Below are 16,578 nucleotides of genomic sequence, written 5' to 3'. Positions count from 1 at the left end.
CCATGAAAGAGAAGCAGTAGTTGAGAAGGAAATAATATGGAGTTGTAACCCATCCCAGATTTTACTCATTCTGTGCATTTGGCAAGCAATAAGAGAAATAAAAAAAATTGGAGAATGAATTAATGTTCAGAGAGAAGTTTTTAAAAAAATGGCTCTGAGAACTATGGGACTAACTTCTGAGGTCAGCAGTCCCCTAGAACTTAGAACTATTTAAACCTAACTAACCGAAGGACATCACACACATCCATTCCCGAGGCAGGATTCGAACCTGCAACCGTAGCGGTCGCACTGTTCCAGACTGTAGCGCCTAGAACCACTCGGCCACCAAGGCTGGCATAAATAAAAACTTTGCAGGTTGCCGATGGCATGGAAACTCTGCCAGAAACTGCAAAGCACTTAGCAGAGCAGTTGAACGGAATGAGCAGTGTCTTGAAAGAAGGACACAAGATGAGCATCAACAAAAACAAAAAGAAGAGCAATGGAATATAGTCGAATAAAATCAGGCGTTGCTGAGGAAATTAGATTACGAAATGAGACACTGAAATATTAATAGTAGGCGAGTTTTGCTATTTGGGCAGTAAAATAAGCGATAACGGCTGCAGTGGAGACAATCTAAAATGCTGACTGGCAATGGTAAGAAAAGCGTTTCTGAAAAAGAGAAATATATTGACATCAAAAATAAATTTAAGCGTTAGCAAATCTTTCTGAATGTATTTGTCAGGAATGCAGCCATGTATGGAAGCGAAACGTGAACCACAAGCAGTTCGAACAAGAAGAAAATGACGCTACAGATGATTGCTAAAGAATAGATTGGCTAATCGCGTAACTAATTAGGAGGTACCGAGTAGAACTGGGGAGACAACAAATGCGTGGCACAACCTAACTAAAAGGAAGGATAGGTTAACAGGTTACATTCTGAGATATGAAGGAATCGCCAGGTCAGTATTGGCAGTAAGTGTGTTGTGAGGGTGGAAGGGAGGTGTGTGGAGGAGACGATGAGCCCTGAAACCACGTTCAATCACATCCCAAATGTGTTCGATCAGCTTCAGGTCTGGCGAGTTGGAGGTCCAGCACATCTACTGGAACTCGTCACTGTGTTCATCCAACCGCTCCATCACACTCCTGGCCTCGTGAGATGGAGTATTATCTTGCTGAAAAATGCCACTGCCTTTGTGGAACATGATCGTTATGAAGTGGTGGTCGTGATCTGCAACCAGTGTACAGCACTCCTTGGCCATCATGGTGCCTCTCACGAGCTCCACTGAACCCATTGATGCCCACGTGAATGTTCACCAGAGCATAATGGAGCCGCCGCCAGCTTGTCTCCATCCTGCAGTACGGGTGTCAAGGAGCTTTACCCCTGTAAGAAGGCGGATTCGCGCCCTCCCATCGGCATGATGAAGAGTGTATCGGGATTTATCAGACCATCGAACGCACTGCCATTGCGCCAACGTCCAGTGTCGATGGTCATGTGACCATTTTAGTCGTAGTTGTAGATTTGTGGTCTCAACATTGGCACATGCATTGGTCGTCGGCTGCGGAATCCCATCGTTAGTAGTGTTCGGTAAACTGTGGGTTCAGACATACTTGCACTCTGCCCAGCATTGAAGTCTGATGTTCGTTCCGTCACAGTTCCCCGCCAGTCCTGTTTCACCACGTCCGACATCTGTAATGAGGTGTGGTCGCCCAAGCCCACGACTTCTGGACGTGGCTTCACCTTGTTTTCGCCACGGGTGGACGACACTCACCACAGCACTCCTCGAACACCTGACAGGTTGGGCAGTTTCCGAAATGCTCATGCCGAGACACCGGGCCAACAAAATCTACCCTCGTTCAGACTCACAAGGGGACCCTCCGTATTGTAAATCAAGGATTTTGATGCGCTTCAAATATGTTGTAGAGGCACGTACCGTGAGTAACTGCCTACCCGCTTTTTTAACGACGGGTCTTGGTTTTTGAGAAAATCGATTTTGAAGTTCATTCCGCATACACTGTACCCGTAACATTACATACATTCCGAGCAAGTCAGCGCAGCGGTAAAGGTTCACGGCTACCGCGCGGGAGGTACCGTGTTCGAATCCTGCTCACGGAGTAGATATTCGGCGTATTTAATGTCATTTGTGATTTCGCCTTTCGATTCTTTGTTCTCTACTTGTGTATCTTCTTCTGGCTGCACTACTGCAGAAACACTTGGTTCTTCCATTTCACAGAATGTTTCTAACACACGCCACTACAGACGCTTTGCGAGCAAACTGACACTGTAGTTAGATGCGAAAGTTACGGAATGCAACTAGCGTCCTCATTGCGCGCAACTAGGAGCTGGGGTTCCCGTTACAGCTGACAGTATTCATGGCAGAGGGAAAGACAATGGGCGGAGATCGATCTCAGGTAATACAGGGTTTTTCAAAAATGACCGGTATATTTGAAACGGCAATAAAAACTAAACGAGCAGCGATAGAAATACACTGTTTGTTGCAATATGCTTGGGACAACAGTACATTTTCAGGCGGACAAACTTTCGAAATTACAGTAGTTACAATTTTCAATAACAGATGGCGCTGCAAGTGATGTGAAAGATATAGAAAACAACGCAGTCTGTGGGTGCGCCATTCTGTACGTCGTCTTTCTGCTGTAAGCGTGTGCTGTTCACAACGTGCAAGTTTGCTGTGGAGAACATGGTTTATTCGTTAGAACAGAGGATTTTTCTGGTGTTGGAATTCCACCGCCTAGAACACAGTGTTGTTGCAACAAGACGAAGTTTTCAACGGAGGTTTAATGTGACCAAAGGACCGAAAAGCGATACAATAAAGGATCTGTTTGAAAAATTTCAACGGACTGGGAACGTGACGGATGAACGTGCTGGAAAGGTAGGGCGACCGCGTACGGCAACCACAGAGGGTAACGCGCAGCTAGTGCAGCAGGTGATCCAACATCGGCCTCGGGTTTCCGTTCGCCGTGTTGCAGCTGCGGTCCAAATGACGCCAACGTCCACGTATCGTCTCATGCGCCAGAGTTTACACCTCTATCCATACAAAATTCAAACGCGGAAACCCCTCACCGCCGCTACCGTTGCTGCACGAGAGACATTCGCTAACGATATAGTGCACAGGATTGATAACGGCGATATGCATGTGGGCAGCATTTGGTTTACTGACGAAGCTTATTTTTACCTGGACGGCTTCGTCAATAAACAGAACTGGCGCATATGGGGAACCGAAAAGCCCCATGTTGCAGTCCCATCGTCCCTGCATCCTCAAAAAGTACTGGTCTGGGCCGCCATTTCTTCCAAAGGAATCATTGGCCCATTTTTCAGATCCGAAACGATTAGTGCATCACGCTATCTGGACATTCTTCGTGAATTTGTGGCGGTACAAACTGCCTTAGACGACACTGCGAACACCTCGTGGTTTATGCAAGATGGTGCCCGGCCACATCGCACGGCCGACGTCTTTAATTTCCTGAATGAATATTTCGATGATCGTGTGATTGTTTTGGGCTATCCGAAACATACAGGAGGCGGCGTGGATTGGCCTCCCTATTCGCCAGACATGAACCCCTGTGACTTCTTTCTGTGGGGACACTTGAAAGACCAGGTGTACCGCCAGAATCCAGAAACAATTGAACAGCTGAAGCAGTACATCTCATCTGCATGTGAAGCCATTCCGCCAGACACGTTGTCAAAGGTTTCGGGTAATTTCATTCAGAGACTACGCCATATTATTGTTACGCATGGTGGATATGTGGAAAATATCGTACTATAGAGTTTCCCAGACCGCAGCGCCATCTGTTGTTGACAATTGTAACTACTGTAATTTCGAAAGTTTGTCTGCCTAAAAATGTACTGTTGTCCCAAGCATATTGCAACAAACGGTGTATTTCTATCGCTGTTCGTTTAGCTTGTATTGCCGTTTCAAATATACCGGTCATTTTTGAAACACCCTGTACAAGAAACGACCGTTGTACGAACATTTGGAACTCCAATTGCAAACCACAACATTTGAAAAAATTGATAACTGAATTTCGCACGCCTTACACTGTTATTTGATATTCTTTGAAATAAAACTGTAAAATTCGATCGATTTTGGAATAAAAAGTACACTCGCAGCATTCGAACACAGTATCTCCACACCGGTAGCTGCGAACCTTTACCGCTGCGGTACGATGAGTTGCATGGATTGTTTGTAACGTTGCGGGTATACAAAGTGCGTAATGAATTTCAAGATCGATTTTCTCAAAAACCAAGACCTGTCGCTAAAACACCGGATAGCCAGGTACCCAGGGTAAGTGCTTCTACAACATATTTGAAGCGCATCAAAATCCGTGATTTTCAGTGTATGGAGGATCCCCTTGTCAGATAGATCGTGCACCTTCCCCATGCTACACGAGAACACTACGCTCACTGATACTAAAAGCACCATGTCAGTCATTACTGGCCAGGTGAGGCTGATCTGGCCTGGACGGATTCATATCGATAGTAGGTATGTTCTCACAATGTTCTGGCAGACCAGTGTACCTGACGGACTAGGGAGAGCAACAATTTAAGAATGTGTACTAACGCATTTGTAGTGCACAGCAAAGTGTCGTCCTTTACTGACTGTACAAGGATTGCGATGAATGGCAGTTTACGTTAAATGTGGAACAAGTTAACGCACATGAATAGGAAAAACAATTCCGTAATGTTCGAAAGCCGTACTTGTGGTGTGCTGCTGGGAAGATTCTCGTCAATGAAATATTTAGGCCAAGGTTGCAAGGTATAGGTTGCGGGGAAGGCGAATGGTCTACTTCAGTTTATTGTGATAATTCTAGGAAAAGTTTATCATATATATAAAGGAAGTCCCATACAGGACACTTGTGCAACACACTCTTGCGTACAGAAGTGTTTTGGAATACTACTAGGACATTTTAAAGGAAGACATCAAAATCATTCATATACTACTAGGTTCGTTACCGGAAGGTTCGGTCAACAGATGAGTATTACGGAAACGCACCGTGAACTCAATTGGAAATCACTGGAGGGAAGAGACGTGCTTTTCGTGAAATGCTATTGACAAAGTTTGGAGAATCGGCATTTGCGACAGACCGCAAAACGATCATATCGCTACCCACATAGATTTCACGCAAGAATAACGAAACCAATGTAAGAGAAATCAGAGATCGTAGGAGGAATATACACAGTCGTTTTTCGCTCGCTCCCGCTGGTACACTGAAGCGCCAAAGAAGCTGGTATAGGCATGCGTGTCCAAATACAGAGAAATGTAAACAGGCAGGATACGGCGCTGCGGTCGGCAACGACTATACAAGACAAGTGTCTGGCGCAGTTGTTGGATCGCTTACTTATGCTACAATGGCAGGTTATCAGGATTTAAGTGAGTCTGAACGTGGTGTTACAGTCGGCGCACGAGCGATGGGACACAGTATCTTCGAGATAGCGATGAAGTGGGGATTTTCCAGCACGACCATATTACGAGTGTACCGTCAGTATTAGGAATCCGGTAAAACATCAAATCTCCGACATCGCTGCGGTCGGAAAAAGATCCTGCGAGAACGGAACAAGCGACGACTGAAGAGAATCGTTCAAAGTGACAGAAGTGCAACCCTTCCGCAAATTGCTGCAGATTTTAATGCTGGGCCATCAAAAATTGTCAGCGTGCGAACAACTCAACGAAACATCATCGTAACGGGCTTTCGGAGTCGACCGCCCATTCGTGCCGTGTACCCTTGATGATTCCACGACACAAAGCTTTACGCCTCGCCTGGGCCCGTCAACACCGACCTTGGACTGTTGATCACTGGAAACATGTTGCCTAGTCGGACGAGTCTCGTTTCAGAGTGTATCGAGCAGATGGACGTGCACGGGTATGGAGAGAACCTCATGAATCCATGGACCCTGCATGTCAACAGAGAAGCTATGAAATGGTGTTGGGCGTGTGCAGTTGGAATGATACTGTAGCCCTGATTTGGCTACATACGACTCTGACAGTTGCCACGTATGTGAGCATTCAGTATGATCACTTACATTCATTGATGTCCATTGAGCATTCCAACGGATTTTGGCAATTCCAGCAGGACAATGCATGGAACATTACATACAGTATAATGAAATATTATGCAGTCTTTGCTTCACATCTCATTCTTCCAGAAGTCCACATATGCCTTCGCTGTTTCGCTGCACGCCATCAGGTCTTGCGCCGCTCACGCTCTTGGATGGTTTACTAGCGGACATTGAAGCAGGTGGTTCATGGTCTGGATGCTCCAACACGGACACAAAGCACTTTCACTAATTCCCCACTTGTTCAGATTTCTGTTACATCTGCCCATTCCTGAACGCAGCCTGTTCAGGTTTTTCCATCTATCCCACTCAAGTTCCGCAACTCGTGGCAACACTTCCTCAAGGTCGTGGGAAGATTCTTGTCGTTACTCCCACAGTCTTTTCCTAGCAATTTTTGTTGCATCTGTGAGTGGTTCGGTACAGTGGAGAAAACTATTTCTTGACTTAAGGCGTTTTGGTACCATTTGGTGCCCATGTAGCGGATGACGTTGATCTTGAACCTGTTTTGTTCGTTCAATTCTGCTCTGTATTGAGCGTGGGACATTTGGCGGAGCAATTCCTGATAAGGAGTGTAGGTGTTCTACTCTTGTTGGCTTAAGACATCCAGTAATATGTCTACACGTCTGGTTCAGGACAGTGTCCAGTTTGTTTGTGTGGCACGACCGCTCCCAGACAGGACTTGCAAACTCAGCAGCAGAGTGACAGAGTTACATTGCGGTGGTGCATAAAACTTTTGGATTACCTCCCCATTATGATGTTGTTACCTCGCCACGTAAGTTATTCCGTGATTGGACTTTTGCCCTGCTTTTCTCAGTGAGTCCCTTGTATGACAGTGTCCTATCAGGAGTAACTCCCAATTACACTGGGAGAGGACAGTGTGTTAATCATGTGTCATTCCACCAAAAATTCAGTTCGCGCATAGCCTCTCTGTTGTTAAGATGGAATAGGATTAAGTTTCAGCTGATTTTTTATTGTAATAATTGGTGAGATTTCCCAGGTTCTCAGCTAGTATATCCTCAATATCCTTGTAGTTTGATGCCTGAACTGCTATTGCCCTATCATCAGCATAATTGAAAGATCTTGACCGGGGCTAATAGGCTGGTCATTTGTATAAATATTGAATAACATGGGGGGCAAGAACACTGTCCTGGGGAAGCCCATCTTTTTGTAGTCGTCATCTGCTCTTGTTACCCTGGAACTCAACAATATATCTTCTGTTAAATAGAACTGATTTGAGTGCAGCAGAGAGTTGAGGGCTTTTTGTTGTTGTTTGCAATTTCGCGACGAGATTTCTGAGGTTGGTGGTATCATATGCTGCCGTCAAATCTATAAACACCACTCCTGTAGCTAGCCTTTTCTCAAATCCACCTTCAATATACTGGGTTAGTCTGAGAGCTTGACTGGTACAAGATTTGCCAGGCCGAAATCCTGCTTGCTCTTTTATTAAGAAGTGGTCGTCGGGCAGAGAGACAATCTATTTACTTAGATGGTACCTGTTCTCTCGGACATCTCCGAAAGAACAGATACCATCTTAGTATATATGTAGTTAAGGCTCACCGGCCACTTGACCATTTTCTTCTTCTGTGCGAATGCACAAACAGTGCCCGAACTCTTACGGGAATCGGCAACGCGCCGCGAGTAGTGAGTATAATGGGCGGGGGCACTACGAATGTAGTGCGGGACAATACTTTGAGAATGTGGGTTTCGCGGGAGGCGTGCCAGAGGTAAATCCCTGCAGTCGCGCTATTCTTTGTGTCCTAGGTGGCTCAAATGGATAGAGCGTCTGCCATGTAAGCAGGAGATCCCGGGTTCGAGTCCCGGTCGGGGTACACATTTTCATCTGTCCCCGTTGACGTATGTCAACACCTGTAAGAAGCTAAGAGTGTTCATTTCATTGTAATGTAAAGAGACAATCTCCACGTACTCACCGAGCCACTGTGGAGCATGACAGTGTATGAAGACACGCACTGCCATGGCCTGTTAAATGTGGTTGCAGTTACACCCGCTATTTACGTGAGTCTCTACTAGCTTGCTGATCAATATAAGGGTCCTATGCTACTGTACTTCATCGTCCTGGACCATCTCCTCTTCTTCGGGCAGCAGTGCTTGTGGTTCGCAACGCTCCCCACACTTCTGGGCTGCTCTTGTCACACTCCGTCCTCCTTCCAGTTTCACAATGATTCTTACCCGTGTGAAGTCTTCCGAATGTTGTGTCCGGGCCATGTTGTACTGGACAGCAACATTACATTGAACCGTAATACGCCATGTGACGTCAAGCTTTCTGTTCGAGACTGGGAGACCTCTGGCAACATGCTGCCGCACTTCCATTCAATTCCACAGAGTAGTTAATACACTATTGGCCATTAAAACTGCTGCACCAACAAGAAATGCAGGTGATAAACCGGCATTCACTGGACAAATACATTACACAAGAACTGACATGTGATTCCATTTTCACGCAATTTGGGTGCCATAGATCCTGAGAAATCAGTACCCAGAACAACCACCTCTAGCCGTAATAACGGCCTTGATATGTCTTGGCATAAACAGAGCTTGGATGGCGTGTACATGTACAGCTGCCCATGCAGCTTCAACATGATACCACAGTGTAGTGGTAGTGACTGGCGTATTGTGACGAGCCAGTTGCTCGGCCATCATTGACCAGATGTTTTCAATTGGTGAGAGATCTGGAGAATGTGCTGGCCAGGGCACCAGTAGAACATTTTCAGTATCCAGAAAGACCCGTACAGGACCTGCAATAGGTGGCTGTACATTATCCTGCTGAAATGAAGGGTTTCGCAGGAATCGAATGGAGGGTAGAGCCACGGGTCGTAACTCATCTGAAATGTAACGTCCACTGTCCAAATTGCCGCCAATGCGAACAAGAGGTGACCGAGACGTGTAATCAATGGCACCCCATACCATAACGCCAGGTGATACGCCAGTCTCGCGATGACGAATACACGCATCCAATGTGCGTTCGCTGCGATGTCGCCAAACACGGATGAGAACACCATGAAGCTGTAAACAGAACCTGGATTCATCCGAAAAACACACATTTTGCCATTCGTGCACCCAAGTTCGTCGTTGTGTACACCATTGCAGGCGCTTCTGTCTGTGATGCAGCGTCAAGGGTAACCGCAGCCATGGTCTCGGAGGTGATAGTCGATGCTGCTGCAACGTCGTCGAACTGTTCGTGCAGATGGTTGTCGTTTTGCAAACGTCCCCACCTGTTGACTCAGGGATCGAGACGTGGTTGCACGATCCACTATAGCCATACGGATAAGATGCCTGTCATCTCGACTGCTAGTGTTAGGAGGCCGCTGTGGTCCAGCACGGCGTTCCGTATTACCCTCCTGGACCCACCGATTCCATATTCTGCTAACAGTCATTGGCTCTCGATCAAAGCGAGCAGCAATGTCGCGATACGATAAACCGCAATCGCGATAGGCTACAATCCGACCTTCATCAAAGTCGGAAACTTGATGGTACGCATTTCTTCTCCTCACACGAGGCATCACAACAACGTTTCACCAAGCAACACCTGTCAACTGCTGTTTGTGTATAAGAAATCGGTTGTAAACTTTCCTCATATCAGCACCTTGTAGGTGTGGCCACCGGCGCCAACCTTGTGTGAACGCTCTGAAAAGCTAATCATTTGCATATCACAGCATCTTCTTCCTGTCGGTTAAACTTAGCGTCTGTAGCACGTCATCTTCGTGGTGTAGCAATTTTCATTGCTAACAGTATACGTTATGATACTTTATTTATCTCGTTCTTAAACTTTGCAGTACAGTATATTTAGGTAATCAGTCTGTGTAACACCCAAGTGGATGTGTGAATGTGACTGCGTGAATATGTGAATGCATACGCATTAAGAGCATGTATATACTTCTGCAGGTATTGTAAACGAAGTTACAAGACTATTCAATTATCGTGGATGTTGTGTGACGTAACAGACGTCCGCGAATACGGCGAGGGAGTGTCCGTGTTGGCCTGCGGATGAGAGAGTGTGCTGCAGTTAATTATAAAGCCACGGACGTCACAAGGCTGCCTCACCACTGTGCAATAATTTCCTCCTTGTCGGGACTGTGGAATTTTCCGCACGGTCCAGTGGCTTGTTATCCTTGTCTGTCGAGATAAAAGGGTGATTTAAATTAGGGCCTTTTCAAACAGGCAGGCTTTGGTCAGGGTTTTTACAGTGCTGCAACGTGGAAACAGATAGACTGCACCTCAGTTTTCAGGCAGGAAGGCGGCACACAATACCCGTAAATTCTGCTATCAGGGTTTTTGTTTCGTAATCGTGATGTTGGTTTCATTATGCTACAATTAACATGTCACTGAATTAGGAACGTTACTAGAATTTCAACACATTTTTTTACCGAACATCTCTTTTCATTTGCCATTAAAAAAATCTGGAATATTCGTAATAGCACACACACACACACACACACACACAGATACAATAAATTTTATTTTTTAAATTCCAGCCAATGAACACAAAATTATACAAGTTTATGCTAAGTGCACATGATACAGGTTTCTTTCTTCTTTGCAACAACATCAGACATGATTATTCCTGAGAAATCAACGCAGCCGCATTCTCAAAGGTTTGCACCCATCAGATATATAACGTACATACTATGCAGAATATTTGTAAGCAGAAAGAACTATCAACAATAACTAAACGTCATCATTAACATAGCACAAAATCATGGATACAGCAGCAACACTGTTCACAAACTACATGACACCATTAAAAAAAATACAGACAGAAGACAGTAAAATTAAAAGAAATCCAAATATACCGACAAATAATAATAACACACAATGTATTCTCACACCAGAAAACACAGCCTCAACAAAAAATGGCTCATCATGACATACTACAACCAGGTCATGCGCTGAAGTAGTAACATCTTCAAAAAACAAAAAAATTAATATATGCTTCAAGACAAGTAACACAATACAAAAGGAACCAGAAACTATGCGAGAAGAAAAGGATAGACACAACACTTAAGGTATATATAAATTAACATGTAATAACTGCAACTCTAAATATACTGGAATGACAGAATAGGATTTTAACGTGAAGTACAAAGAACATATAATGATATTGAAGAGTGAATTTACCCATTTCACATGAGCTGAATACCTACTAAAAGAAAGTCACCGTCACATTTTGATACAAATAGACGTGGCTCTCAACATGAGGAACATTTCATAGAGGAGGCCATGAATAAAAATGAAAATATTCTCAATGACCAAAATAGCGACAATAGAAGTCCAGTATTCAAATTAATCCACTGTCTGTCATGAAGATATATTTAAAAAATAAGAAGTTAGCAATAAATGAAAAGATAAGGACTGAAAGCAGATTGAGAATAGTCTTATAACGAAGACAGAGCAGCTTGGTCCCGTTACCAGGATGAAGAAGCACGGGTGATGAAACGAGTGTGACAGACTGCTTGATCTGAGGAAGAAGGCGTGGCACATCTGGCAAAGCAAAAAGGACGAGAGTGCCTGGCAGCACTTTGTGGAAACTAGAAAGATGGTGTTCAAGGAGATTAAGAAAGTTATGAAGGCTCAAGAAGACCAGCTGCTCAGGAAGATAAATGACGACTTTGCTAAGAACAACACGAGAAACTATTATCGGCTCTTCAGGGAGAAGCTAAACAGATATGATGCCCCACCCCCCCAACTCTCCAACTTCAGGACAAAAAAGGGAACGTGGCTTACAGTAATAGGGTGAACTGTAAATTACTAGCAGAATACTTCAAGGAACTTCTAAATTGTGAGGAACCACATCAAAATATGGCGTTCGATGGTGGACCGAAATCATACCCCAACACAGACTCTAAACCCCCATCTGTAAGTGAGATCCAAGCAATACTAAATCATGTGGAAAATTTCAAGGCATCAGGGGAAAACCAGATAACAGCCGAATTATGGAAGTATCCTAGCAAAAATGCAATTATCTTACTCCAGAAACTTTTTGAGGAGATATGGAAGAAAGGAATCATTCCAGAGGAATGGAAAATGGCCCTGATGCACCCTCTTCACAAAAAAGGTCCTAAATCTGATCCCAATAACTATAGAGGGATTTCCCTGGTGGATGTGACCTACAAGGTATTGTCTAAAGCTGTACTAAAAATCCCAGCTGGATTGCCAGATTGGGGAGTATCAAGCAGGGTTAAGGAAAGGAAGATCCTGCCTGAACAGATCTTAAACCTTAGAAACATTTTAGCATATCAGAAGCAGAGGGCGAAACCGTATACAGTGACTTTCGTAGATTTCCAAGAAGCTTACGATTCCATAGACAAAGAATCGTTGTTCAATATTTTGGAGGAGTTTAACTTGGATGGAAAAACTATAAACATCATCAAGGGAGATGCTCACGAATACGTCCTCTAAAGTCAGATTCATGGGTGAACTATTGGAAACTTTTGAGATCAGAACAGGGGTCCGGCAAGGGGATGGTCTCTCACCCCTGTTGTTTAACTGTGCACTCGAAAAGGTTGTGAGGGAATGGAATGCAATAACGAGAGTGGGAATAAGACTTGGAACAAAAAAAAAAAAAAACCAAAGGAATCACGATTAAGCGTTTGGCATTTGCTGACGACATGGCGCTGCCTTTCGGAAAGGTGGGAGGAGGCTAAAGAACAAACCAGCGACTTACAAGAGCACGGAGGGAAGATAGGACTTAAGAATTGTTACGAAAAACCAAAGATTATGACGAATATACTAGGTACTCCTAAGAGAATTAAAGTAGGAGCTCAAAAAATAGAGGTGGTTAGGAGTTTCAAGTACCTAGGGGAATGGATTGAATGGAAAAACCTTGAAGGGAAAACAATGGAAGTAAGAAGGAGAAAAATGGAACTAGCTTCCCAGAAAACCAAAAATACATACAATAAGAAAGCCCTCCCTTGGAACACCAAAATAAGTCATTATAACACAGTAATTAAGCCGGTAGCACTCTATGCAGCAGAGACACTAGTCATGGGGATGAAAGGACAAGTGGAGAAATTGTAAACCAGGGAAAGGAAAATTTTGAGGAAGATCATGGGTCCTAAATTCCAAGATAACACGTAAGTTTTCTATAGAAACGAAGCCTTCCATGCAAAGTCAGAGAGACTCTCGGAAACCACGAGGAAAAGAAGGATTGATTTCCATGCACACATACTCCGAATGAATCCCGACAGACTAACTAAACAAATCTTTGACTTCTTTTACAACAAAAAAAGACTAAACCCAATTGGTTTAAGCAAGTAGAAAACGATATTAAAAAACTCCACATTACCAAAATCATGTTAAAGAATGGTACAGCCAAGACCGTGACCAAAGAAAAAGCTAAGAGGTTCCAAGTCAAGATCATCTCCAGGAAACCGATTCAGATATCAGAGAAGGAAAGAAAGAAGAGATCAGATAGAATGAAGAACTATTGGGAGAAAAAGAGAGCACAAGCATCTAAGAAGAGATTTATCTGACGTACCTCCAATATGGGCGATTCGAGGTGGTGGTGGTGGTTGTGGTTAGTGTTTAACGTCCCCTCGACAACGAGGTCATTAGAGACGGAGCGCAAGATCGGGTTAGGGAAGGATTGGGAAGGAAATCGGCCGTGCCGTTTCAAAGGAACCATCCCGGCATTTGCCTGAAACGATTTAGGGAAATCACGGAAAACCTAAATCAGGAAGGCTGGAGACGGGATTCAACCGTCGTCCTCCCCAATGCGAGTCCAGTGTGCTAACCTATGTTTGCTTAAAGTTTATCCTAACTACTCCAATTTTATTTATTTACTGTTCAATTTTTTACTTTTTCATTGCATTACCATCACACTGTCGAATATGTTACTGACCTTACGTTTCTACTTCAGTGTAGACGTGTTACTTCTCTTTCAATGTTGCTTTCAAACTTTGCAATTTCTTTGGTGACAACACTCAGTAAATGTCTGAAGATGGCCTTGCAAGCCGAAAATTGGTTCACAAAATTAAAGTAATATTGTAGAACAAAAGCAGACTGGTGCTTTTCATTTATTATAATGTTGTTCTACCAAGAACCGATGGAAGATTCTATTAATATATTAACAAATAAAAATTACACACACACAGATAGTGCTCCACCACTTCCTCCATCCCAACCCCAACTCCTAACTCCTCTCTCCCATGATCCTCACTCAACTCCCATGATGCCTCATCAGATTCGTGATCTTTCAATCATCTCTACAGCATGCGACCAAGAGCAGTGCAAACATGTGCAGTTTACTACAGTGTAGCTTATGTCCAAATAAGTATTTACTGGAAGAAATGCGTACTTGTGCATTTACCACATATTCGTATAGATGACAAATGGATGGATGTCAGGACACAAAAATGACTTTACGAATAATTCGAGATTTTTAAACAGACTTCGTAACGTTACAAAGCGATCTGAAATGGAACCTACAGTCTTCCACAATCTGCGTCATTCACGTTGTATGGGAAACACACAAGCATTGAGAGTGGATTCTTCCAGTCGAAAGAAGAGAAAAAGTCCATTATAAGGAGTGATCAACAGGTTCCCGTTTCAGGGCGTTGCTGCAGGATGTACACCACTGGTCATTAAAATTGCTACACCAAGAAGAAATGCAGATGATAAACGGGTATTCATTGGACAAATATATTACACTAGAACCGACATGTGATTACATTTTCACGCAATTTGGGTGCATAGATCCTGAGAAATCAGTACCCAGAACAACCAACAGTAATAACGGCCTTGATATGCCTGGGCATTGAGTAAAACAGAGTTTGGATGCCGTGTACAGGTACAGCTCCCCATGCAGCTTCAACACGATACCATAGTTCATCAAGAGTAGTGACTGGCGTATTGTGACGAGCCAGTTGCTCGGCCACCATCGACCAGACGTTTTCAGTTGGTGAGAGATCTAGAGAATGTGCTGGCCAGGGCAGCAGTCGAACATTTTCTGTATCCAGAGAGGCCCGTACAGGACCAGCAACACGCGGTCGTGCATTATCCTGCTGAAATGTAGGGTTTCACATGGATCGAATGAAAGGTAGAGCCACGGGTCGTAACACATCTGAAATGTAACGTCCACTGTTCAGAGTGCCGTGAATGCGAACAAGAGGTGACCGAGACGTGTAACCAATGGCACCCCATACCATCACGCCGGGTGATACGCCAGTCTCGCGATGACGAATAGACGCATCCAATGTGCGTTCACTGCGATGTCGCCAAACACGGATGCGACCATCATGATGCTGTAAGCAGAACCTGGATTCATCCGAAAAAATGACGTTTTGTCATTCGTGCACACATGTTCGTCGTTGAGTACACCATCGCAGGCACTCGTGTCTGCAATGCAGCGTCAAGGGTAACCGCAGCCATAGTCTCCGAGCTGACATTCCATGCTGCTGCAATTGTCTTCGAACTGTTCGTGCAGATGGTTGTCTTGCAAACATCCCCACCTGTTGACTCAGGGATCGAGACGTGGCTGCCGATCCGTTATAGCCATGCGGATAAGATGCCTGTCATCTCGACTGCTAGTGATACGAGACCGTTGAGATCCAGCACGGCGTTCAGTATTACCCTCTTAAACCCACCGATTATTGGATGTCGACCAACGGGAGCAGCAATGTCGCCATACGATAAACCACAGTCTTGATAGGCTACAATCCGACCTTTATCAAAGTCGGAAACGTGATGATACGCATTTCTTCTCCTTACACGAGGCATCACAACGTTTCACCAAGCAACGCTGGTCAACTGGTGTTTGTGTATGATAAGTCGGTTGGAAACTTTCCTCATGTCAGCAAGTTGTAGGTGTCGCCACCGGCACCAACCTTGTGTGAATGTTCTGAAAAGCTAATCATTTGCATATGACAGCATGTTCTCCCAGTCGGTTAAATTTCGCGTCTGTAGCGCGTCATCTTCGTGGTGTAGCAATTTTACTGGCCAGTAGTGTACATACTGTGCTGAATATTTCTAAGCAAAAATAAGTATCAACAAGAACTAAACATGACCATTAACATAGCACAAAATCATAGATACAGCAGCAACACGGTATAGAAGCAACATGACACCATTAAAAAATACTACAGAAGACAGCAAAATAAAAAGTATTCCAAATATACCAACAAATGACCATAACACACAATGTATTGTCACACCAGAAAAAACAGCCTCAACAAAAAATGGCTCATCATGACATACGACGCCCAGCTCATGTCCAGAAGCAGTAACATCTTCAAGAAACAAAAAGTTAACATGTCCTTCAAGACAAGTATCAAAATACAAAAAGAACCAGAAACTATTCGAGAAGAAAAAGGTAGATATAACAGTTCAGGAATATAAAAATTAAAATGTAATAACTGCAACCATAAATATATTGGTATGACAGAAGGAGATTTTAACATCAGGTACAAAGAACATATAAGGATTCTGAAGACTGAATTTATCCAATTCACATAAGCTGAATACCTATTAAAAGAAAATCACCATCACACTTTCATACTAATAGACATGGCTCTCTA

Source organism: Schistocerca gregaria, chromosome 3 (assembly GCF_023897955.1).
Source record: "Schistocerca gregaria isolate iqSchGreg1 chromosome 3, iqSchGreg1.2, whole genome shotgun sequence".
Taxonomy (NCBI): Eukaryota; Metazoa; Arthropoda; class Insecta; order Orthoptera; family Acrididae; genus Schistocerca; species Schistocerca gregaria.
The sequence above is the reverse complement of the archived record's forward strand: the minus strand, read 5'-3'. Positions refer to the sequence as shown.